The sequence below is a fragment of the Neopsephotus bourkii genome, unplaced genomic scaffold (assembly GCF_033783945.1).
Source record: "Neopsephotus bourkii isolate Nb327-2 ecotype Australia unplaced genomic scaffold, CSIRO-AGI_Nbou_v1 NB_107, whole genome shotgun sequence".
Classification (NCBI taxonomy): Eukaryota; Metazoa; Chordata; class Aves; order Psittaciformes; family Psittacidae; genus Neopsephotus; species Neopsephotus bourkii.
In genome coordinates this window covers 16065742-16090150 of record NW_026900624.1, presented here as the reverse complement: position 1 = coordinate 16090150, position 24409 = coordinate 16065742, and the positions used below count along the sequence as shown (strand labels likewise).

General features: G+C 45.9%; 1 protein-coding gene across 6 annotated transcripts in view; it reads left to right on the top strand.

The window, feature by feature from the left end:
• Positions 1–1406: 1406 nt before the first annotated feature.
• The window catches only part of CACNA1I (calcium voltage-gated channel subunit alpha1 I), a 152332-nt gene continuing 129329 nt past the window's right edge, over positions 1407–24409 (top strand). For 4 of the 6 annotated variants that reach the window (XM_061363959.1, XM_061363949.1, XM_061363919.1 and 1 more), the window contains exon 1: positions 1407–1725. The gene's annotated coding sequence lies outside the window, so the exon portion shown is untranslated. The remainder of the gene's footprint in view (positions 1726–24409) is intronic. The other 2 variants (XM_061363938.1, XM_061363928.1) reach the window with 1 other exon arrangement.

Genomic DNA, 24409 nt, shown 5'->3' with positions numbered 1-24409 from the left:
GTCAGGAACGATAACCACCACCTCTGAACGGGCAAAACACTGCCCTGGGAGTGCGGTGACTGGAGCATAGTAGTAGTTTCCACAGGAAGAACCAGCGGGAAGGGCCCAGAAGCCTGGCAAGCTTAAGTGGTGAGCTCAGCCAGTGGTCATCAAGAAGGTGCTCAAGGTTGGGTTCCACCCAAGAGTCCTGAAGAAGCTGGCAAAAGCGCTTGCCAAGCAGCTCTCCATGAGAAGGCTCAGGAGGAACCCTGTTGCTCTCTGCAATTACTTAAAAGGAGGATAGAGTAAGGAGGTGCCTGGTTTCTTTTCCCTAATAAGTGATAGGATGAGAGGAAATGGCCTCAAGCTGCCCCAGGGGAGGTTTAGGAAAAATTTCTTCACTGAAAGGGTGCTCAGGCATTGGGACAAGTTGCCCAGGGCAGTGGTGGAATCACTGTCCCTGCAAGTGTTAAAAAACTGTAGATGAGGCCGTTCGTGACATGGTTTAGTGGTGGCCTTGGCAGTGCTGGGTAGGGTTGGACTTTATGATCTTAAAGGTTTTTTCCAACCCAATTGATTCTATGGCTCTCTGATTTTGAGTGGATTGTGGAGTAAGTTGTTCCTATAACTTTTTTCATAGGCTGGTGTCAGATCACTTACTGTGATCTCATTCCTGGCTGTGAATGAGCCCCCTTTGTAAGTGATGCTTCTATGAAAGTCTTCTAAGAATTTATACAGTTGGCTGGGTGTTTTTCGCTGCTGTCTCAAGTTTTTTAGTCTTTGCTATATTGAGCTATTTGATTTCTTAATGCACTTTCTAAATTAGGGGCTGAGTCACTGTCACAGGGCAATGCCTGTCCTTTCCTGAAGATTCAGCAAAAAAGATGGGCATTAATTAAAAGCCCGTTAATCCTTCTCATTGACTTTCTACTAGGATAGAGCTTCATAATCATTGTTATGGAAGTATTGTCAATGAGACTTAAAATGGAAGCCCTGATCATTAAGGACTATGTAGCAATTTTTGTAAGCACAAGGTCATTAACCACTGCATTTCAATCTAAGTAATTGCATTCTACCTACTTAAATCCCCCTCTCCTGAAGATTATTTTTCCTTCCATGAGCAGTCCTGCAATTTTGTTATGTGCTATTAAACAACTGCCATATTCTTTTGCTGCAGTGCAGTATGAGGAGAAAGAACCACTTATGTCCCTGCTTTAAAATCACTTCTGGATGCATATGAGCGTATAAATGTGCAATGCTGTTACTGCAAAAATTGTAGACTCCGAGTCCCTTTTAAGATAGGGACGATGTTCCATGTGAACCTTGTGGTGTTTGTCCTCAAAGAGAGTACTGTGCTTTTTACCATAGCGCTGTGTGGTGAAAAGCAGCCTGATGCTTTGAAGTTAGGTGATTACATATTTTCTAGGGTGGCTTTACATACAGTATAAATGAATGCTTGAATTGTCCTAATTTATTGGGGAGCAGATTGTTTTAAAAATCCTGATTAACCTTTTTAGATCCAGGTAACTGCTGTCATTGCAGTGCAATGCACACCTGGAGCCTGGCTTGGCTCCTGCTAAGTGTGCCTATCCAAAAGGAGTCTGGCATGGTGCAGCATGTAAGCAACCTGGCAAGCAGTTTGTTGAGGTTGATCTCTGTTTTGATTAACAGGCAGATGGTTGACCACTCTGAGTTGTAGACCATGGGGCTGTTACAGCTATAATGTTAATGGAGTCAATATTTGAGGTATGGTTATGAGAGAGGCTTTAAGATCGTTCGTTGTGGGCTTTTTCCTTTAATGAAACTTAACCTCCATGTCAGCTAGGATTTCAAGTTTAGCTTGGAGGAGAAATGGGGTGAGAAGTGTGAAAACATGTTTCTAGAACGACTGTGTAGCATTCATCTTACGAATTTATAAAGTGCTTCGGACTCAATAATGGGCATGCCACGTGGCACCATTGCAAATGGATCCTGATGGCAGGTGGCAAATTATGAGAAGATTATGAGAGAGATGCTTGGATGTCTGCATTGCTGTTTGACTCCTTGGAGTTCCATAAAGACTTTAGATTTCATCCATCCCTAGGGTCAAATGCAATAGATTTGGTTTGTCTTTTGGGCTTTCCCTTAAGAGAAATTCTTGCCATTCCAGGAGGCCCAGATCTCCCTTTGCTGTCATATCTATAATATTGACATGACAATGAGAGCAAAAATGAAGTGTGCTATTAAAAAAAATCAATGCTAAAACTGTAGCAGTAATGAGATAGGCTCTGCAGTTCACCACTCTGTCTTTTTCTTGCTTTTTCTTATATATTTGTGAAATGTGTTGACCATTTGGGCTTCTGTTTTGCTCTCAGGCAGCAAAGTATTGTGTTTCTAGCTCATTTCAGTGATGCAAGAGCATTGGGTCAGGTCCCAGTTGTACAAAAGCTTATATATGCACTGAATTTTTACTACCAGGAGTTGTGTTTTACAGGGTATAGAGCAAGGTAGCTTCTGAAGTCTTGAAGCCAGTTTGACTGCTTGTATGTACTGAGGAGCTGCCTTGTAGCTCATATGCTTTAAAGAACCTCCAAGTAGGGGCTTTGCCATTGTACTTAACCCTAAAAGTCTTGTTTCTGGGGGTAATTTTCCTGTAACTTGTACTTGCAGTGTATCAGATTGGTCTATGTGTTTGGTGCACAAGGAAACAGGGCTGGCTTTGGGCATATTGATGGGGAACTGAGAAAGCCCACAGATTTATTCCCTACCCTCCTCCCTGTTGGGTGCTGCAGATATGATTTATGTACAAGGCAACTGAGTATAGAATGGCTGGCAATGGGAATAGTAGTGTTTTATGCTGGCATTGCCTGTGAGAGCAGAGTGGAGAATCAAATGTTGAACAAGCAAAGAAAATCATGTGTGTGTGGACTGGTAACTGACACTTGGTGACACTGAGCAAGTGATGCCGTGGTGCATGGAGACCCTGTGCTGCCAAACCCACTGATTCTTCATGGCTGAGGGACTGACATTGCTCATTAATAAGCTTTGGTTGAATAGGTGTGTTTATGTATTACATCCTGGTGGTAAAATAACAGTTTGGGTAACTTGTTCTTTTGTGAATGAAACTTCTTGTGCAGATTCTATAGTATGCTGTACTTGGTTCTGCCTTATGTTGCCTTGCGTACTCTTAAACCCTGGATGCAGTTTTCATCACAACTGGATGTAGTTAATTAATAAGCAAACATCAGCTGCAAGATTATTGCAAGTCTTTTACTAGTTGATATTTGTCTTAAGGCCTGAACTCCTGTAATCCTCTGAGGTTTACTTTTCTTTTTTATATGTGTACATTTATTTATGTGCGTATATATAACAAATACAGAAAAAAAGGTTCCTGCCTTTCTAGTAATTAGAGAAAAGCTTGTAACTGTGGCCAGAAGGTAGAATAATACATCAAAACTTGAGTTGCTTATGAATTTTAAGCAGCATTCATTATTCTTGAGGGCCTACGAATCATGGCTTTTCACTCTTGGGGTCAGCAATATCAGCTTTTATGTGCATACCCGGAAAGAACTAAAATGCGTGTTATTCCTGCTTCGCTATTATAGAGACAAATCTCTCATGTCTCTCTTTGCAAATCCAGCTCAGAAGACAGGTGAAGAGTCTGACATTTGAGGACTTGACAGCTTTGTATTGCTCTAGGTAACTAGGGAAATGTTGTGACTGTGCCCCTAGGAATGGGTTGATTTCTATAGATTATGCATCTCTAGACCTCTTTCCAGCCAACAGGTACATTTGTATACCCAAGATCCAACATATGCAAGGATTTTTATTTTTTCCTGTAAGAAGTAATATAATCTCTCTGCAGTCCATAATGTGCTAAATCAACTTTACAGTTGCTCCTGTGGTATGGGAAACTGAACTGATCCAGAGCTCTCCAGGGGACATGTAGTGTTGGTGGCATTGCTGTACCTCTGGGCATGTGCCTTATGCTTTTCAAACTTTAAAAGGGACAAGCCTGTTTAGATCCTGCTGGCTTTTCTGCCACTTGGCCAAGCTCCTTACTATTGGAACAGAATTTGCTATTAGCAAATGAGGGTGACTTTTAATAAGACAATTGTCCATAAACTTGATTAATATTTGAAGACAATGAATGTATTGGGCCAACACTGCCATGTCCCCAGGACCAATACATCCTCAACTACTCCTTCTCCCCTTTTCTGTTAACAATGTGTTTTAATGCAGGTGTTTCCTGTGCTTGTGAACTGACCCTTAATTCCTGAATTCTCCTCTTGGGAAGCTGTCTGGGCTTCACCCCATCTAACTCTACCAGTCTGAAAACCAGGCATCCAGGCTGTCTCTGTAGGTGAATGACACACTGCCATCTGTAGCAGGAAATTCAGCACACTTAATTTAACCCTACCCTTCAGAGGGCAAAGTCAGTAAGTGAGGGTGCCTGTTTTCCCTATTTCCAGATAGCAGGCTATAGGGATTGCTGGCTAGCATCCTGGGTTGCCTTTAGGGTTGCTATGCTGTTTGGTCCCCTAGGTGCCCTGAAGGGTGGGAAAAGGAAAACCAGGGTGCAGGTTTAGTTTTGGAGATAGTGCAGTCTGAACCTTTAAAGTTTCCATAATGAAATATCAGGCAATCTTAGTTTTGTGGGAGGAGGGGAAGGCACACCATTTGCCTGGACTCTGGGTTGGGAATATGTAGTTTTGTAAGGACCAGCTTTTTTGTTTTCCTGGGATAGAAGCCCTGTTTCCCAGTTAGGGGGTGCATGGTAGTGCTCAGGACATGCATAAGGAGTGGGGAAGGAAGCTGCCTCTGCAAAACTGGTGACAAGGGAGTGTTATTAGCGTGGGTCGTCATTTGGTGTGCAAGTTTACAATGGGAAGTTTAGAGGGATCATTTGCACGGCCAGCCATGGTGTAAGTGGAATTTAAATTCCTGCATTGTCATTAGTAGCACACAGGGGATGGATAAGTTTGAAGGTAATTTGCATGCTTGCAAATGGATTGGGTGTATATACACAATTGCAGGCAAGTGGGCAGATATAAAGAGATGAGGTCTAAATCTGTCTGGCTTGCAAGCCGGCCCTGTATATCTAAGCACAAATGCTGAGACAGGGAATCTGACTGCCTCCCATTCTCTTAGCTTATTCTCTGGAGCTTGCTCTTTTTACGGTGAGAAGTCAAAGACCACGGTTTGGAAGTGAAGCAGGACAACAGCACAAACAGATCCAGAGCTCTGACTGTCTGAAGCTTTAACATCTGTAGGGTATAACAAAACCAGAAATAAGGCTGAAGAAATTCTTACTGAATCCCTACTGTCTTCATGCAAAGATCAGCATTTTCCCTGTTACTGAAGGATAGATTGCTACTGCTGGAGGAAGGCCAACCGCCAAACCACAGTCTCCTTTCAATATGTTGGAGAGGGGCAACTTTTTCTTTGGTGCGCATATGTTGTACTGCCCTACCTGGTGTAGTGGAAGGTGTCCCTGCTCGTCGCAGAGGGGTTGGAACTAGGTGATCTTTAAAATACCTTCCCACTCAAACCATTTTGTGATTTGAAATTCTATTCTATAAAATGATTCTATGAGAAGCAATAAAGGACCTGCTAATATTCCATGTCCTGATGCTTCAGGAAAACTCTTACTGCAACAGCTTTTGATGAGGTATCTCAGTATGGTCCCTGAATTTCTAGTCAATGAATGTGGAAGGTGTGGGGAGAGTAGGCAGGAGGGAGTAGACCAAAGTCACAGCTTTGCCTTGTGTAAATCCATGAAAGCAGACCTACTTGCACCAGCTATTGCTCTTCAGGCTACGGTCTTGCCTTGTCATAGCACAGTGCAGACTGTGGTTCATGTCAACTTGGAGTACACCTGATAGTGGCAGGCCAGAGGAGAGGGGTGATGTGCTCAGCTGAATGTGGTAGCTGTGCCTGCTTCAGGGGACCTTCCCATCCCTCCACAAAGTGTGTTGCTGAACTGAAACAAATGCTGAAAAACACTTCTGGAGCATATTGTGTTTATTCACTGGAATATATTTTGCCTTGGAGATGCGAAACATTACCTTGCTGAAAAATGGTCAGTTTGCCTTGTTCAGCCTTTGTGATCACTGGAGCAGGGTGAGAGAGGAAGGTGAAGGGGGTTCTTGGAGAAATAAAGGGCAACAAAAATACTCATTTTGAGTTTTAAGACTGTAAAATACTCTACCAGATCTCCAACTGCATGTTCTGTCTTAATGTGAGTTAAATAATGCAATTAACAGATAACAAATTGATCAGCTGCCTATTTGGGACTTGACACTCTTCCCATCCCAGGCCATAGGGAAGGGCCTGCAGCCATCTGAATTTGCTGTGATGTGAATGTAGAACTTGACAGGAACTGCTTCAGGTGAGTAATGGTTAACATTTGCAGCTTTTCTGCAGTAAATGGCCTGCAGCTGGTCCCAGGTTGGTTAAGGGGAAAGGCTGCATGGACAACTTGGCCCTTTTTGGACCGATGGAGAGAACAGGAGCAAAGACTCTGCAAATCTGTCAGCCTCTAAGCTGAGAAGGTCTTCATAGTCTTAGAGAGACAGTGTCTTTGGAAGGTGAAGGTGTAGGAAGGCTGCAGCCTGGTGTAAGAAGGACCAAGCTCAAGCTTGCACCCACTTCTGTCCTGTGTTCACTTTGCCCTAGTCAGGCAAAACCACTGGTTCTGGTCATCCCAACACACTGGCCTGTGTCCTTCCCCATCTTGGGGGACATCTCCATGCTGCCACCTGTCCTGTGCTTCACTGCCTGTCATGGGACAGGGGTGTTGAAGGTTTTATTCGAAGTGTGCTTCTTTGAAACAGGGTTTTCAGCCTCTTGATGCTGGGGGTGGCAGAAGGACAGCTGAGCACCATTGGGAAGTGACACCAGGCTGGGCTGGCAATTCAAAGGGACAGATCTGGTTGGTGGCTTGGGCTTGCCATGCTCTTGGTTGGTGCTGATCCTTGGGCTATGGCTTTGTGTTGTGCTGCTTCACATCAGGCATGCTCCTCCATCATGGGGGGAATGATGCTGGCATTGCTGCCCTGCATGGACTGGACTCTGCTGCAGAAATGAGCAGAGATCATTCCAGGGAAAGCTTTGCAGGAGGGAACAGGCTAGTCAAGGGAGATGTTTTTTATTTTGGGTGGAATAAAAACAGCACAGTTGTATCCAGCAGCTAGGGAAGGAGGCTGAGATGAGCAAGGAAGGTAGATAACATTCAGCTGGACTTGTACAAGGAAAGATGAAGTGTGATTATGAAGATGTAACACAAACTGATGGCGAGTGATAAGTAGAGCTTATCTAGTTCAGGAACAGCTACTCTAGCACCATGCTGCAAATCCCTGCTGAGCTTGGCAGGTATCGCAACAAATCCTTGTAATCAATGGCATCAAAGGCAGCTGATAGATCTAAGAGAATCAGCATGAGTGCTTGATCTTTATTGACTGCCATCAAGGACCAGTGAAGTGGGTAAGGAGGTGGTGTGATGGCAGTGCAACCCTCCTGCTAGAAGACCTGAATAGGCATGGATTGGGTGGGTTGGCTGGTCTGAGAGCTGGAATTTGAGTGCAGTGCTGTTGTTGGAAGAGCTTTCACCTGCCAAGCCCTAACTGCAAGGTTGGCCGTTGGGGATGCAGAGCTTAGCTCGGCCTTCCTGCCTGAAGGATGCCCATTGCTGGCTTCCTTCTCCAGCCTTCTCCCTTACCATTGCAACAGTGCAGATTGAGGAAGGGAACAACCCCCTCAGGTGGGATGGGGGATGCACAGAGCTGGGACGTGGGTGACCATCTGTCTTTGGGAGACAGTGGTGCCATTTACACTTATGTGCTGCCACTCATCCAGTAGAAAAATCTGTCCTCGCTAATGATACAAACCCATGCTCTTTGCTTATCCTTTTTCCCTTCAGTTTTCTCTCCCCCGGTCTCCCCTCATCATCGCCTACTGTACTTGAGTCTATAAAAGCTACCATTGCTCCCCCTCCTTGTGTGTGATTCGGAGCTGCTTGGTCCCTGCAGCTCTTCTAGCAGTCCCTCCTGTGACTAGCCACCCTGTCTCTCCCCTCTCCTTTCTCCATCTGTGTCAGTCTGTCATTTTCCCCTCTCCCTTACTTTTTTTTCCTTCCTTTCTTCCTTCCCTTGCTGTCATTCCTGGGTTTCAGTGCTAGCAGCCTGTCTTATGTTGATTGCTGCGCCCTTGAATTGGCTATCTCTGTGAAGTTCCCTTCTTAGCCAGTATCACAGACAGCAGGCTTCCTGGGGGGAATGGTCAGGAGCTAAAGGGAGAATTGGAAAGTAGGTTTTAAACTTGGGGGCATAACTCATTGGCTTAGTTAGAAGGAGGGGAAAAGGCCAAGGCTCTGCAGAGATTCAAGAGCTTACCTGTGAAAACAGCAGATTTCCCCTGTCTGTGGAAGGGATTTTATGGTGAGGTTGGATTGCTGCTTCCTTATCCTCACAGGCTGCTTCCATCCCCATCTTAGAGTATTTTATTCCCATCCCAGGTCCTTCTGGCAGCTATCCTCCTGTACCTTCCAACATGCATCCCTTCCATCCCTGACATCCCCATCCTGAGCTGTCAATGTGCAGGAGGGGTGTGGTGGTAGCAGGATGGCAAGCTCCAAGGGGTACATCCACGCTGGAAATAGGGGCAGAGTGCTAGGAGGAGAACATCCCTGGGCCAGCTTGGATGCGAAGCTGCAGGAGCATCTGGCCCTGGTCCTGTCTGGGAGGTAGCTGGATCTCTGCTAATCCCTGCTCACCAGGGCTGGCTCCTGTGGGCAGATGCACACAGATGTGAGCTCAGCATGCTGGCTGGGAGCTGCATGGCTGTGATCTTCTGGGCCTTATGCCCCACCTTGGAAGATGGGCAATGTTCTCAAGGGTTTGCCTGTCTCAGCCTTGTTCCTGACCCCCAAAAGTTTGTGAGAGCTGTTTCGTCTTTAATAACTCACTTCTGTTTATTGCTGCCTTCCCAGAGTAGCATGAAACCTGAAATACCGCCAGGGCTTTTGGATTGCCTGTAGCTTGAAGTAACTGAATGTCTCGAGAGGCAGAGTGAACTGAATGTACCTCTTTGGGGATTTCAGTTCTTTCAGTCATGGCTGAAAATGGCTGACATCAGTACAAATTCATCCAAGACAAAGCTGCTGAATCCAGTGCTTGTAATGCTGGCTATGAGATTTGCCTCAACATGCGAGAAGGAGGGAAGGAATGGAAAGGAAACACATGGCAAAATACTAACCTCTCTATTGAAACAGGCAGCTTGTAACAAACAGCAGCTGTTCTGTTTCATGGCATGGAAGAGGCAGGAGCTTAATATTTGAGGTTAGAGAAATATTTTCTTCCATGCAGAGCTTGGTAGTCTCTCAAGTCAGATCCAAAAACTCTCTGCTTGCTTTCCAAGCCCTGCTTGTTATCGGGGAGCACACTAAAATACGATGAAGGTGGACTTGGCAAATCTGCCTTGCCCCATCCCGAAAGGATGCTTCCTACATTTACCTGTATCCCGCATTTTGCTTCTCAGCCAAGAACTCGGCACTCTAGTGCAGCAATAAGCTCCCCTATGAATACAATGTCCTTATTTTCTACAGAATGTACTCCAGATCATTTACCAGCCAGCTAGCAGGCATTGTTAACAAGCATTGTAACAATGAACAAGCTAAAACATATTTGGGAAAAGTATGCTTTGTGATGTGTTACAATTTTTGTCACTGTTTCTATTTGCATGTTTACTGACTCGTGATGCAGTTTTTGTTTTAAGACTCCTGGTTTTATGGGTGAATCTGGCAGGCTTTGCTTTGTTCGTCTGTGAGATTCAGTCCAGGCCTTGAAAGTGTTTGTGTCATAAGTGAGTTCTATTAAAAGAGACACGCTCACAGAAGTGCAACAGTAATAATATATTGCCTTTGGTACCGCCTGATGCTCAGTGCCGCTGGCCAACTGTGATATTTCTTAATGAAGGATGGTATTTTTTTTCCTCAAGGCAATTTTTTTGCTTGCTTCTTTCTTTCTCTGTGGCTCCTTTTTGATTAATTTCCTTGCTGGTGTAGGATCCTTGCCTGCTTTGGAGTTTGCTCCTCTTCTCCTTCCTTGTTGACCCATTGTTTAGCAGCCTGTGTGTTGCCAACTGCTTTTGTCTTCCTATCTGGAACTCTCTTTGGAAATGGGATTTCAGTGACTGGAGGGGACCTGAGGAGGTAGCACAGTTGTTTTTTACAGGAACAGCCTTTGGAGGCCACAGTCTTCTCATTGGTTCCTTACAGCATTTTTTGTCCTGTGCTACAACATCCTGGTTTCTAATTTTTATAGGTTGACGCTGCTGCCTTTCCCTACATGTATGACTTGATATACCCAGTTGGGTATTATCCTTGCTGCGTGCTGAGTAATGGTTTTTCCTTCTTCTCCTGCCCAGTGGGATCTCTGAAGTCACCCAGTTCATACAAGGGCCATGCACACAAAGGGAACCCAAGAAACGGAAGACTTAGTTTTCATGGTTACATGAGGTGGTAAAGTGGTGCTCAAGATTCCCACTCTTTTTATACCTTAATGCAATTTTAATTTGGGGTCTGGGATACAGGGTGTGGGCAAACAGCCTGGGAAGAATACTGGAATGGGGAACTGAGAAGCCCAGGAGGAATGTAATTCCACACAGTCAGCATGGACCAGAGGTGGAAAAATCTATCCACCACATACCTGCCCAATGGAAGGGGGGGAACTGGGGAGCAAACAGCCTGGAGAGCGGATTGGGAGGGCTGGGCAAGGCTAGTGGAGAGGGCAGGTATCCAAGGGGGAAGAGGTGAGGGTATGGATGCAAAGAAGCTGGCTAAGAAGGCAAAAGCCAGGGCTGTGAGCCCAAGTGGAGGCAGGCTGGCAAGGCTGTAGGGCTCAGGCTGCAGTGAAGAAGGGGTGAGATGGGAGCATCCTTTGTGGGGTTTCTGGGGTGAAGTAATGTCTCTGCCTCAGAGTCTGCATGCTTTGTATTCCTGCTTATTTCTGTTTCCCTGCTGTCAGTATACTTCTGTAAGGCTCATTGCCTAAATAGGCGTCACGTTGCTGTCTTCACTGAATGCCATCCCTCCCTGTGGATGCAAGGATCCTGTGGAAAAAAACACATGGACATGTAATGAAAGAATGTTGTAAAGGCAGTGTGAAGAGGGAGAAACTGGTTTTGCGTTCATCCTTAATTCTGTCTTAGTTTCTTGGATTGAGTCATATCAAAACAGTTTCTCCTAAGCATATTCAAAGCACGGTTTCCCCCTCCTCCCTCACAGCAGCTGATTTAGCTCCATGTGGATATGTTGATTGTTACAGGATGAGCAAAAGAGGTCTTAGTCCACCCTGCTGCCCAGTGCAAAAGCAGTGTGTCGTGGTTTAAACCCAGCCAGACAGCTTTTTTCACTCACTCCCCCCCTTCTTACCCTCCCCCTACTCTTGGAGGGACGGAGAGGAGAATCGAAAAGAATGCAACTCCCATGGGCTGAGATAAGAGCAGTTTAGTAACTAAGGTATAACACAAATCACTACTGCTACCACCAATAATAGTAATGATAAAGGATATAACAAGGGAAAAGAGTACAATACCACCCGCTGAAAAACGAGTCCAACCCAAAAGACCCCCTATCCTTCCGGGTAACTCTCCGTTACCTCCTGGGCATGACGTGCTGTGGTATGGAATACCTCTTAGGTTAGTTTGGGTCAGGTGTCCTGTCTCTGCTTCCTCCCAGCTTCCTCTCCTCCCTGGCAGAGCATGAGGCTCACAAAGTCCTTGGCCAAACCAAAACATCATTGCTATAAGCTCTGTTCCCAGGCCAAAAGTCAAAACACAGCACTGCACCAGCTACCAAGAAGGAGAAAAATGACTGCTACTGCTGAACCCAGGACACAGTGTCAAAGCTAGTAAAAAAAAACCCTCTTGAATGCTTCTGTACAGGCAAAATAACGTCTTTAAAACTACTGAAATTCAGCTTAGTTTTCCATAAAAAAGAGCAATCATACCTGCCATGGAAGCTCCAGCTCAAGCTGCCAATCAGATGGAGCCGTAAGAAAATGACATTGGGTGTTGGAAGGGAGAATGGTTTGGGGTAGGATTAATTAAAATTAGTGTTATCAGTATAGCTGCATGCAGTCTTCTACCATGTAGTTCAGCTCTCACTGAAGCCTCAAGTTCCCTCTACAATATAATAATTAACTACTAAAGTAAGTACTTTAAAAACCATTCTTCCTCCAGAGAGCCATAACCCGGGATTTTTTTTTCAAAGAACAGAATTAATTGCATCTCTCCACAGTATCTTTGAGGTGCTGTTATTTCTTTAAAATGCATTCCCAGCATATTGTGATATGTCACACATCCTTTAAATATCCAATAGCTTTTTAACTTTTAAAAATCTATTTCACACTTAGTGGCATGTCTGTAATGCATTTTTCTGGAATGTGTGGCAGATGTCTGGGGAAACTGTGTTTTCTCCCATATGGGGGTTATTTTACTGAAAAATGAAATAGGATTGGCACTTCATTTGATTTCCCTGAGCTGTCACACCAGGGATTCTCTGGCTGGGTGTGAGACATGAATCCAGATCATAGGTAGACTGCAGAAGGCAAAATGTGCTCACTTCCCTGGGTGAAGGGGAACTTCCCATGGAAGAACATCCTATGGGAAAACAGACTGGAGAGGTCTGCTGTAGGATATGCTGCTCCATCGGACTTCTCAGCATGCTCTGAAGATACAGAAGTAGCATTAAGAGTGTACTTGGACCATCTTCTCTGAAGAGAGGGGATGTGGCAGCTTCCTTCAGGGAACTCCTGACTCTTGTGACCCAAGTTCCTGAGCTGAGAACTAAGGTAGGATTTCAGGGTTGGGCGTTGCTGAATTTGGGTCCTCAGAGGAGTCATAAATGCCAGGGCTGCAGTCCTTTTAGATGTGTGAGGCCACAGTTGCATGGCTGTGGTTTAGGGACAGAAGGGAATTTGTCACTGCTGTGTTGGCCAATGATACCTGTGTTTTTAAGAGCCTGATCTGTTTCTGTTTTGACTACCGTGTCTGAATGTGTCCTTGTGTCCCCTTGTCCTTGTGCCATGGTGAATTGTGTCCCTGTATTTTCTCTTTCCTGTTCCCCATAGACACGGAGGCAGACCGAGTGCTGTGCATGGGGCGAGCCCCTCTGTCATTTGCCCCTGCAACAGCGAGAGAGAGAGAGGCAAGGGAAGGAGGTGGAACAGAGGCACTGCCGTTGGGAGCCCCTGAAGCTAGTGCCTGTGCCAACATCTCCCCTTTGCCGAGACAAACATAGTGAAGGTAAATACCAGGTGTCTCTGCAAGAGTAGTTAAATGCACCGACAGTCCCTGTTTTGTCATGTTGGGGTAGCTGAGTCTTTCTTCCAGCTTTACACTTCAAAAGATTGCCTGTGGCACATGGCCAACCCCTCTTCTTGTGTTCAACCTGGGAGATATGTTCCTAAGTTTCTGGGCATTAAAAATGCTCAAGGCTTATTTGGCTGCTGTGGCAGCCAGCGTGTCCTCAAGGCTGGTATGTGTGGGCATAGGCATGCTGCTGTCGAGGCATTTCTGGGCAGAGTTTCCAAGGGAAAGAAGAGCAGAGCCCTGGGGGAAGCTGTCACAGAGGGCATTGAGCAGGGAAAGCACAAAGGTGCTGGTTATCACTTCAGAGATGTGAGCTGCTATGTGGTGTTGAGGGGATGGGTGGCTGAACGACCTGGGATGTTCCCCACAGGACACGGGATGTCTGTGGTCCCATCAGTGGAAGCAAATGTGTAAGGCTGGACAGCTCTAGCGGGAGAGAACAAAAGCAATTATTTCCTTCCCCAGCCACTTGACTTCTCTGGGCACTTCTTGAGTGCGATTAAGAAGATTAGTGTCATGTACTTGAGTCTTTGCCTTGTACCTATGGCATTTCCCATGGTTGTCTGCACGCATGAAGGATTTCCTCATCCATTGCTCCTCTCCCCTTTGGATGCAAGATTATTGTTTTCTGATGCTTAATATTCTCCTGTGTCTTTGTGCTTTCAGGAGCACAAGAGAAATTCCCAGTAGAAAAATCTGATACAAATTTCTTGCTTCCTGGATTTAGTTACATCTGGGATTATTTCATCTCACTGAATGACCTCTTCTGAAACCCTGTTTCTTCCCCCAAATAGCAGTGAAGCTTTGTATTTATAGGCTTATATCTGCACCCCTTCCCAACTAACTTCTGCTTATGCTTGCTGCCCTTAGGCACTTAGCTACATGCTTGTGTCTGGAAATTGCATGGAGGCCTCAAATGCACTGCCAGGAGGTTGTTATGTCTCAGTCTTCCTCCTTGTTCCCTCCTCAACATGACTACACTGAGGTGCAGGCTGGAGTGTGGCTTTCAACAGAAAACAAGCAGCAGTCATACCTGCATCCATGAAAATACACTGAGAATTGGGCACAAGTATAGGATACTGCAATGCATATATTACTTTTGTATTATTAACTCTCTATATTAATGATACACACACATAAATATGTTTGACTAATAGTAATACTATATAATAAACCACCTAAATAGTTTATTACTCTAATTTGTATGCATGTGTATAAATCAGAGGTGTACTCACCATTCTCTTGCCATCCCTGAAATATACAGGAGGATTAGAAGACATTTGCATTTATGAAGCTTAGGCAAATATTTGACCTTCTGGCAAGTTTCTGTGCAATTATCCCTGGGAGGAACTTGCTGTAGTTTCTCCTGTACACCTGGCTGCGTGATACCAGAGGGATATAGGCAAAAGAAGGGGTCCTTCCACCCATGTTTAAAATCCTGAGGGAACCTAAAGGCTTTTTGATTGGAAGGTGGGGATTTAAGGTTGGTGTTATTGTTCAAGGTGCAGGGGGAAGAGTCATGGTGGAGGAAATGTAGTGGGCTGCTGTATTTTGGGCCAGCTGGAGGCCACTGATGGGGAGTGTAGTGATTGAAATGCATCAGACAGCTAGAAGCAGTAGGCTCCCAAATGTAGTTCAGGTGTGTTGGGATCCCAGTGTAAGCCACCAGTGCAAGGAATTGTGTGTTGATGGTGGAAGTGGAGCCCTCCTAGCCCTTCCTGGGCACTCCCCTGTGGGCTGACATATCCAGGCAGCCACTGAGGGATGTGAGTTGTGATTTGGTTGAAAACCAAGGTGTGCTACAGGGACTGGAGCTCACATTCAGGAAATAATCTGTGGGCTGGTAATGGAAAGGTTGTGTTTTGACAGAGGTGGGAATGGGCTGCTCCTGCCAGATTGGTTGCAAGTAAGGTGAGCTGAGCTTCCAAAGATGCTGGGCTTAGTGCAGGTACTAGTCAAGTGTTTGGGCCACACTGCTGTGGGTAATAGAGTGACATTGCTCAACTGACTTCTAGAGAGCTCTGCTTGTTAACCCCAGTTCAGGGTGTTTTGGTTTTCTTGAACTGGTGTATAAATCCTTGAAGAGTGAAGAGGCTCCCTATTGCAAGACTTTGTCCACCTTTCTTGTTTTGGTCAGGCTGAATATACCATAAAGGGCAACCTTTGTGTCTGTGCTGTTTTCATGCTTCTGTTTGAAGCAGGCACTTAATGAAACAAAATTAAATCTGAGCTGGCAAGTTGAGTTTGAGTTTCAGCTTCACTTGATTTGTTCTGTGTTCAGATTAATTCTCCTTTCCCCCAAATGCTCGTACCTCCCACCCTGTCTCTCAGAAGGAGAAGCAGCTGTTGAGTTGTCATTTCTCTGCTTTTACGAAAGCCCAGTGGGAAGAGGAGACAAAGCAGAACATCTTCTGACTGCAGGCAGGGAGCTGAGCTCCCAGAGGAGCCTGTGCCTAGATGCTGCCTGTGAACTGGTGGGTCATTGCTCTGGGGATGCTCAGCAGCAGCTGTTGCTGGAGGGAAAGAGGGAGAATATCCAGGAGAAGAGGTCATAGCAAGCCCAAGTGTTGTGAAGGTTGCCAGTCTGGGTAATTCACTGGACCTCTGTGTACCTGTCCATCTGAGGGAGAACTGCTAGGCAGGACCTCCTGGCATGGCCAGGCAGGATGGAACATGGAGAAGGTTTGGGAAAGAGGACATGGAGAATAAGATGAGGCAGAGTGCTCCTTGCAGATGGTATGTCTTTAAAGCTGATGTGTTGCCATGGAGTGTGCCTGGCAAGTGAAGCTCACTTGTTGCTTCGATAATCCCATTCAGGCAAAGAATAATGGTGAGGGGATTAAAACCAATGCAGAGTGAAAGCACTCCACTGCCTGCTGAAGTGTGGTCTCCCACACCTTCCACTGCCTGGGCACCTCTACAACTTGCTCCCCCACATGCATTGGGTAAAACAGCTTCCCTGGTACCTGCCACACACAAACAAATTGCTTTCCCATGGTGTAGGAGCCTGGGAGAGCACCTGCACAGCTTCTGCACGAACAACCAAACAGGGAGGGGAGACAGGGACCTTTCTGGGAAGCCAGGAGTGTGGGTGAGGGACTGGAGGCAGCAGAACTAATGGCAGTGCTCTCACTAAGGTAAACAAGGAGCAGAACTGGGTTGGCGGAGATCTGGTGTTACTTAACATAGTAACAACAAGGAAGCTAATGTTCCTGTAATAAAAATGTTAAGAGACCCTTGACTAGAAGATATTCTAGGTAACATGACCTCGAGATATTAGTAGCAATGAAAGGACACAAGATGAGGCTTCAACCTTACTCATCTTGCTTAATTGTGTGGCTCTTCTATAAACTCTTTTCACCATCATCCACCTCACATTGCCTTGTGATCCATCTCTCTGTGGACCTCCTGCCTGCTGGTACCTTTGCTGGCTCTAACTCGGCTCCTCAGCTGAGTAAGCTGTGGTATCCCCTGTATCAGGGTGTTGGGGACAATCTCCATCAGATCTCCCCAATAGATCCTCATCTCTTGCCCTTCAACACCTTGCTTACCCCAGTCATCTGAGTGTGTGGCTCTATGGCTCTTCCCTACTACCTGCCATTGTCCTTGTCTCTAACAGCTCCTGTGGTACAGGAGTCCCTGTGCAGCCAGAATGGCCTTTACTTCTCTCTGCCTCCAGTCATCCTTCATCTCCATGTGCAAAATCATTTTCTTTTTCCACTCACCATGTTTGATGGGGAGACAGTTGAGCCACTATTTGCTCAGCATATAATGGGGTGTAATAATCTCAAAGGAAGGAGTGAAGGAGGCAGTGGTGATAGAGGGAGAAGAAGCTGCTGCATCTCCTCTGCATGAGGGTGATGACCATCCTGTGGTTCACAAGCAATTCAGGTGAGGAGGGGTCCCTTCAGTGGGATGGAGCTACTGTAAAGGGCTCCTGGGTGAGCCTAACCCCTGTTCCAAAATGATGAAGAGCAACCCTGTTTCTCAGAGTGCAGCATGCTGAGTCTCTCCTTGCTTTCATAAGCTGTTGCTTCTCCATAGAGAGGTTCCCTGTCCTGTTCCAGGTCTCCTTTCCATGACAGCCAGAAATACTGTTTTAGCCAGAGACGCTTTCAGTGGAAAGAAACCTTTCACTTTTGTGCTTGCAGGGTTCAGTGCAAACACACCCTTCACTTGGGAAAACGAGGGCTCACAAATTGTTCCAGTGCAGCCCTCCTTGGAGAGCCTTGCATCCCTTCTGCCCCAGGCTGCCCTCCCCTTTGGTCATCATCCCCACCTCCACCTATGCAAGGGTCTCCAGGCCCCTGTGCAGCTTTGCCAATGAGACTCCCTCCTGCAGAAGGGGCTGCCAGGCTCCTCATGCCTGTACTTGATTACTGATGGATTAATGGGTGTCTGAAGTGTTGGGTTATTGATCCTGACCTTAGGCAATTTTACATTTAGAATGAGAATAAACCAGAAAATGAATAGAAGAGGAAATGAGGCTGAAGAAAAGAGAGTCATGAGGAAGAAGTGTGGAAACAGGGAGGAAGAAATTCAGTTTGGGACTTGTTTTCTCTGGATGCAGAGTGGAGAGAAGGAAAAATGGGAGGTTTAATAGGGCAGGAGAGGATAAGGTAGAAAGGTGGATTGCGAGGAAGGAGGGTCAAAGGAGCCCTTGCCTAGGCAGCCTGTGAAGGGCCAGGGGCCTGCTGAGATTTTGGCAGGGCCAGTCTAAAGCAGATGGGGAGAGAAAGATTGCTAGTCTGAAGGCTGCATGAAATATTTAGGATGTTCCCTCAAACTAGCTTCTCAGTGGTGGTAAGATGCTGGGCGGTGGGAAGAGAAGAAAAATTTGTCTGATAACAAGCTTAAATATATTCTGACAAAATGCAGCTCTCTACATCTCTTATGTAATTTTCCGTGGAAGTGACATGCTGTATATGCTGGACACAAGGACAGGTCTCTTCATCTTATGAGGCTTCAGTTGGCTTTTGCTTTACTCTTCCTCACTTTCTTCCTGTTTTCCCTGTTCCCCAAACTGAGAGCATCCATCAGACAGTAACCAGCTTCAAGCTAGCTGGGTATTGCTTCCCTCTTCTTACTGATAAGGTAGGGTATAGCTCTTGCCCCTTTGGGCACAAATGCACCATCTCCCTCATCTCCCCTTTTCTGCAGCTGGGGACATTGGGTGGGGAGTCACCTCTTCAACTGGTGCCTGGTCCCTTTGACTATCTGCTCTTGGGGGTGGGATGACTTGGACTGTGCCCAGTACAGTGAAGGCACGAACTCAGCTGAGGTGATGTAGGAGCAGAATCTGGTTGTAAAAGTATCCACAAGGGTTTTTCTGACTTTATCCCACCTTGGCTGGCACAGGCAAAACTCTTGGATGTCACTCAAGCACTTGGATGTCACCCAGGAGAAAACAGAAAACTCAGCTTTTTCTCTGTTTGTGACATTTTGGACCATTCTGCCTGGATACAAATACTCCACTCATGCAATACCTTAGAATTTCTAGAGTAGATTCATAGAATGGTTTGTTTGGAAGGGACCTTAAAGATCATCCAGTTCCAACCCGCTGACATGGGCAGGGACACCTTCCACTAGAGCAGGTTGCTCCAAGCCCCATCCAGCCTGGCCTTGAACACTGCCAGGGATGGGGCAGCCACAGCTTCTCTGGGCCACCATCCTCACAGGGAAGAATTTCTTTCCTAATGTCTGATCTAAATCTCCCCTCTTTCAGTTTAAAGCAATTCGCCTTTGTCCTATCGCTACATGTCCTTGTAAAATGTCCCTCTCTAGGTTTCTTTTAGGCCCCTTTAGGTACTGGGAGGCTGCTGTAAGGTCTCCCCTGAGCCTTCTCTTCTCCAGGTTGAACAAGACCAGCTTTCAGCCTGTCCTCATGGGAGTGATGCTCCAGAGCTCTGGTTGTCTTTGTGGCCCTCTTCTGGACTTGGAAGCAGGTCCACGTTCCTCTTGTGCTGGGGGACCCAGAGCTGAATGCAGAACTCCAGGCAGGGTCTCATGAGAGTGCAGTGGAGTGGTAGAATCACCTCCCTTGACCTGCTGGCCATGCTTCTGGTGTTTCTGCCCAGGGCATGATTGGTTTTCTGGGCTGCAAGTGGACACTGCTGGCTCACCTTGAGTCATCCATCACCCTTTGCTTTTCCCTTTCCCCCCCCCATGATCAGCTGAGAAGCTTTGCCTTCAGACTAGATGTGTGTAATCACCATGACCTAGTTTGTGAGCTAAATCTAGAAGGGGGGAAAATCATGCCCATTAAGTTAACAAATACAATAAATCACTACACTCTCCCCAAAATCCAGGGTTACGTTCACTTAGTAATTTAGATCAGGGCTCTTAGTAATTTAGATCAGGTTAACAACAACAGAAAAATCTCAGCAGACCTGTTTTTAAATGTAGGAAACAGTCCAGGCTTAATTCTGAATCTTTTGGCTCTAGAGACCTCATTTAGAGGTGACAGGTAGGGCATCTTGCTTTTGTGGTCTTCCTATGCATGGTGTGTCCTGCCCACTATTTCCTGCCACCCTTTACCTGCAAACCACACTTGATCTTCTCTAATATGGTGGAATTGCCTGCTCTTCCCACTGATTCAACTGAAGTCTGCAGGTGACAGGTCAGCAAGTTCATGTTGGGGTTTTATTTTGGAGGTGGGGTGGGAAATAAGGAAGGATATGAAGTATGTTTGACATAATTCAGAAAGCAAGTGTGCCTGGGTTATTGGTCTCCAGCTTTTCTTGATCTTTGCCTATGTGGGATCAGAAAACATCACAAGACAAGTTCAGTAGACAAATATTACTGTATTTAAGGTGAAATGTGCTACAGGACTGTAACAGCACGAGTTAATAAAAGTGAAGGACTGAACAGAAAGTAAATGTTATCTCAGATGACAAAATAACAGCCTTTCATAATGAACTAGCATCCTTCCCTAGGATTACCGGCTTCCAATAAGCCCAAGTTGTTTTTTTCCACCTTTCAGTAATCACAGACAGAAAATGTTCAGAAAATCATTGGGGTTTTTCTTCCCATCATGTTTGTAATTGGATCCCAGGTACTGAAATGTGTGGTTAAGGCTGCTGCTAAAACATCTGCAGTATAAGAGAGCAGCATATCACCCGTTTTTTCCCAAAGATGTGAGACATGCATCTGCATTTGCAAGAGCAGTATGGCAGTTCACATCTGAGTAGCTTATGTATGGGAAGCCTACATGTTGATGTTGTCTCTCTATTACACTGTACCAAGATGGATATTAAGTATTACCTTAGCTTTCCTCAAGTGTTGTTATTCTCTTTGGCTGTTCCCATTCCTTCCTCGTTAGGAGGAATCCATGAAGGGAAGTGAAAAATATAGAAACTTGATTTGGCTCAGGAAGCTTGTGGGCTGAGAACAGTTGGCAGCTGGAAGAGTGCCTAAGGGAAGTATTGTCTGCTCATCCCATTTTTACACACTTCCCTGGGCAGCTGTGTTACAACCCAGGCTGGACAGATGTTTGATCCAACCTGAGATGCTCATTTATTTGTTTTGTTATATTCCTCTGACTGCTCCCTGACTTCTGTGGGCTTTCTGAGGGGCTGTAAACACTTCAGGTTACTTACTTCATTAACATCCTTTCTGCTCAGTTCTCGTTACCATTTTCCCTACCTTTGCATTCAGGTTACTTGCCCTTTTGATGGGTTTTCGTTCAGGTGGACACTGGACCTCCAGATCTGGATGGAACAGGAGTACTTGACACTTCTTGCTGGGAATTTCTTGCTTATGATCAGTAGCTGAAGGGGCGGGATTGGAAACTACTATCTCAGCACCTTGTGGTGCCCACCCCATGTGTACCTGCTGACTAGAGCACCGAAGGAGCAGGCTGGGCAAGTGTCTCTGGCCAGGCTCTGTGGAGTCCCATCTTCTGTCCTTCCTGCTGAAAACAGGTCAGGAGTAAGAGCTTCTCCAGAGAAGAGAGGTAAATATGGCCTCTGTCTTTGCTGGGTAGATAGTAGCAATGTGGATATGGACTGCTTGCTGTAAGAGGATGGGAGATTACCTCTCCCTTGGCTGGAGAGGTCAGCTCAGCTCTGGCTAATCTGGGCACACTAGATTCTGCTTCATGGTTTATGTTCGTCTTCCCTCTCTCCTCCTTGAGTGTATATGAACCTTTTGTCTAAAAATTTAATTACAGTGACCTTTTCCTTCTAGGTGTGATACAGTCCCTCATTACAAAGAAAGATCTTGACCAACTTCCTGACTAGTTCAGCCATTTCTTGAAGTTCATTTCAGGACAAACCCGTAGCACAGCAATCAAGTGCACAGACAATTCAGCAGCCTGAGGCTCCTGTAGGAAAGCATGGGCTGGGCAGAAGTCTTTCCTTGCACGAAAGTCTAGACTTGTTACACTACTCTTGCATGTCCTGTTTGTGTTTTTACACCAGTTCTGCAGTGTTTTCTGTACTCTTACAACAGCTCAAGCTCCCATAGGCTGAGAAATTCTGATTTAGTTGTAACACCAGCATTTGTCAGCAAGAGATGCAGGTGATTCAAAGGGAACTGTTCTTGTTTCATCTGTTTGCTGGAAGACTGTGTGAGAGAAACGCTTGTTTCTGGCTTTTCTTGTCAAATTGTATTCAAAGTTAGTTAAGTGTTATTTTCTACAAACTACTCCTCCTACCCTTCCAATCCAGCATTTCTCTTTTATAATGGGATTAGCTTTGGATGCTGTTCCCATGCCCTTTTCTTTAGACTCAACACAGTATGTGGTTTTAAGATCTACTAATCAATTTTTGAGAGCAGAGCTTAATTTCCAGCATTACACCTAATGAGATACTGGAAGAATGAAGTAGTCTGAGGGATGGTAACCTGGAAGGAAGGGGTGTAGGGGTGAATGAAAACAGGCTTTGATGGGCATCCAAGAAACAACCTTATACAGGACTGAGGGCCATGAAGGAGTGGTTACTTAAGTTCTTAAGGGATGAGAAAATGCTGCTTGCTGTTTGCCTGGGTAAAGTCTGCTTTCAGCCCTTGGGAGGTGGTGCTTGTTCACAGATGCTATAATGATGGTAACGCTGCCTAATGCTAATATAGACAAAGGTGATCAAGGCTTTGGAGGGAGTGGACCATCAGTGAACCCCTTCCACTTTTTTAACCAAAGCAGCCTGTGCACCTAAATAGGTAAAGGGAAAAATGAAAAAATGTATGGCTAGAGCTGCTGTGAGCAGTTTTGGAGGGAATTTATGGTGGGGGCAGGACAGATGTTGAAGGGAGAGATTTATTCAAATTGGGTGAAGTGTCTAATTTGACTAAAAGGTTGGTTAAGGAAAAAAGACAACTTGGAGAAATTATTCTCTCTAGTGCTGGGCTAAATTTCAGAGGGTGAAAATGTCTGTTCAGTAGGGCAGAGGCTGATATGGACCCCGAGAGAGTTTGAGAGATGGTTCACTTGCCAGTGGGTGGTGCAGCCTGATGGGTAGTAGGGTAGGGATACCCTTGAGTATTTTTCCTGTTTGAACTGTCCCTGGTGGGTTACCCCTGTCTGGGCAGAAGGCAAGAAGAGGCAGCGTGAGAGTGCCCTGATTAGAAGAAGAGGAAGGATGAATAGTATGTCCCTCAGAGGGTGGCTTGTAGAGGACATACGGTTAGTTGTATGTGCAACATTACCTTGAAGTCTCACTCTTGTAGTAGTATATAAACATATTTGCCCTCTTTCCAAATCACTCTCTCCATCTGTTTTATGTTGTAGGTACTTTGGTCCTTATCTAATGTTTTATTACTTTGATAGCTCTCACCTTATTAAGTGTGTCTGCTCCCATCTCTCTAATCTCCTCACAGCACTTCCCCAGGGTGCCCTCTCCTTTGTCTGTTACTGTTCTCAGTGACTCCTTTACCTGTCTGTTGCTTGGGTTTTTTTCCACCCCTCACTAACACATTGCAACCTTAGTTGACGCTTCCCCTGGAGCACTGGTGAGGAAACACTGTGTGTAGGGTATGAAAAAGCAGTGCAATGGATACAGAGTGAGCTGTAGTGCCCTGGGGAACTGGAGATCCGGTATGCCGTGGGCTGGGAGCTGACCTCTTCAGGCTCCCTGTGTAACTTGAATCAGCTCTGACCTTTGGTGGCATAGACAAACCAGTCCTGAAAGCCTCTGCTCTGCATTTATGCAAGGATAGTATTTATGGGGGTCTGCGGCTGCCCACAGTGTGGCAGATGATGCGCAGAGATGTTGCAGTGGGGAGTCTCTCACTCCTGCACTGACTCTCCTTGCACAGTGTGTCAGATGGAGAGAGGGCTTGATAACGAGCAGAAATTAAGGCAGCCTGGAATAAGCAGGGGTGGAGGTGGCTGAGGCCTGGAACAGATCCACATTTCTGAAGTGGAATGACAGGAAACCAGCTAGAAGAATGTGAAGCTGATGGTGCTGCTGTGCAGGATGGTTTTCCACCCACCTTCAGCACTATTAGCCTGTCTGAGCAGTCAGCCTCACCTAAGGGGCAGAGAGCAGTCAGAACCAGAGGTGCCTACAGCCTGTGCAGAGCTGTGAGACCCCCTCTGTATAGACACCACCAGGAGAACTGCTAACAAGACCTGCTTGTATAGTAAAAGGGTTGTGGTCAGCTGTGACCTCATTGTGGAGCATCTGAAGGCTTGATAGCATGGTTATTCTCAGCATCTTGGCATCACAGTGGCTCTTGAGCTGAAGTGAGCAGTGTGCTGATAGACCCAAGTTGCTTCAGAGAGAGCCTGCCCTCCTGGGAGTGTGTTTCTTTGGTTAAGTGATGGTTTCTCAAATTCAGACAGGCCTGTCATGGGGGGATGAGATGTGGAGGTGAGCTGCATAAAAGACAAGTCTCTTATAACTGAGCTGTCTAGTTGCTGATGTCCAAAGCAGGTGGGCTAGATGGCCTGTAGAGGTGTGTGTCTCACCAATGACTAGAAAGGGAGCCTGATTTTTACTAGCCTAAACTGCATCCCTACCTTCCTATGGATTCTCTGCCTGCTGGCTGAAGTGACACGAGGGGAATCTGAATCGGGATGTGCATGTGGGAAGTATCTCTCGCTACCCGAGCTGAATGCATGTCATTTGGCTGTCCTCTTCAT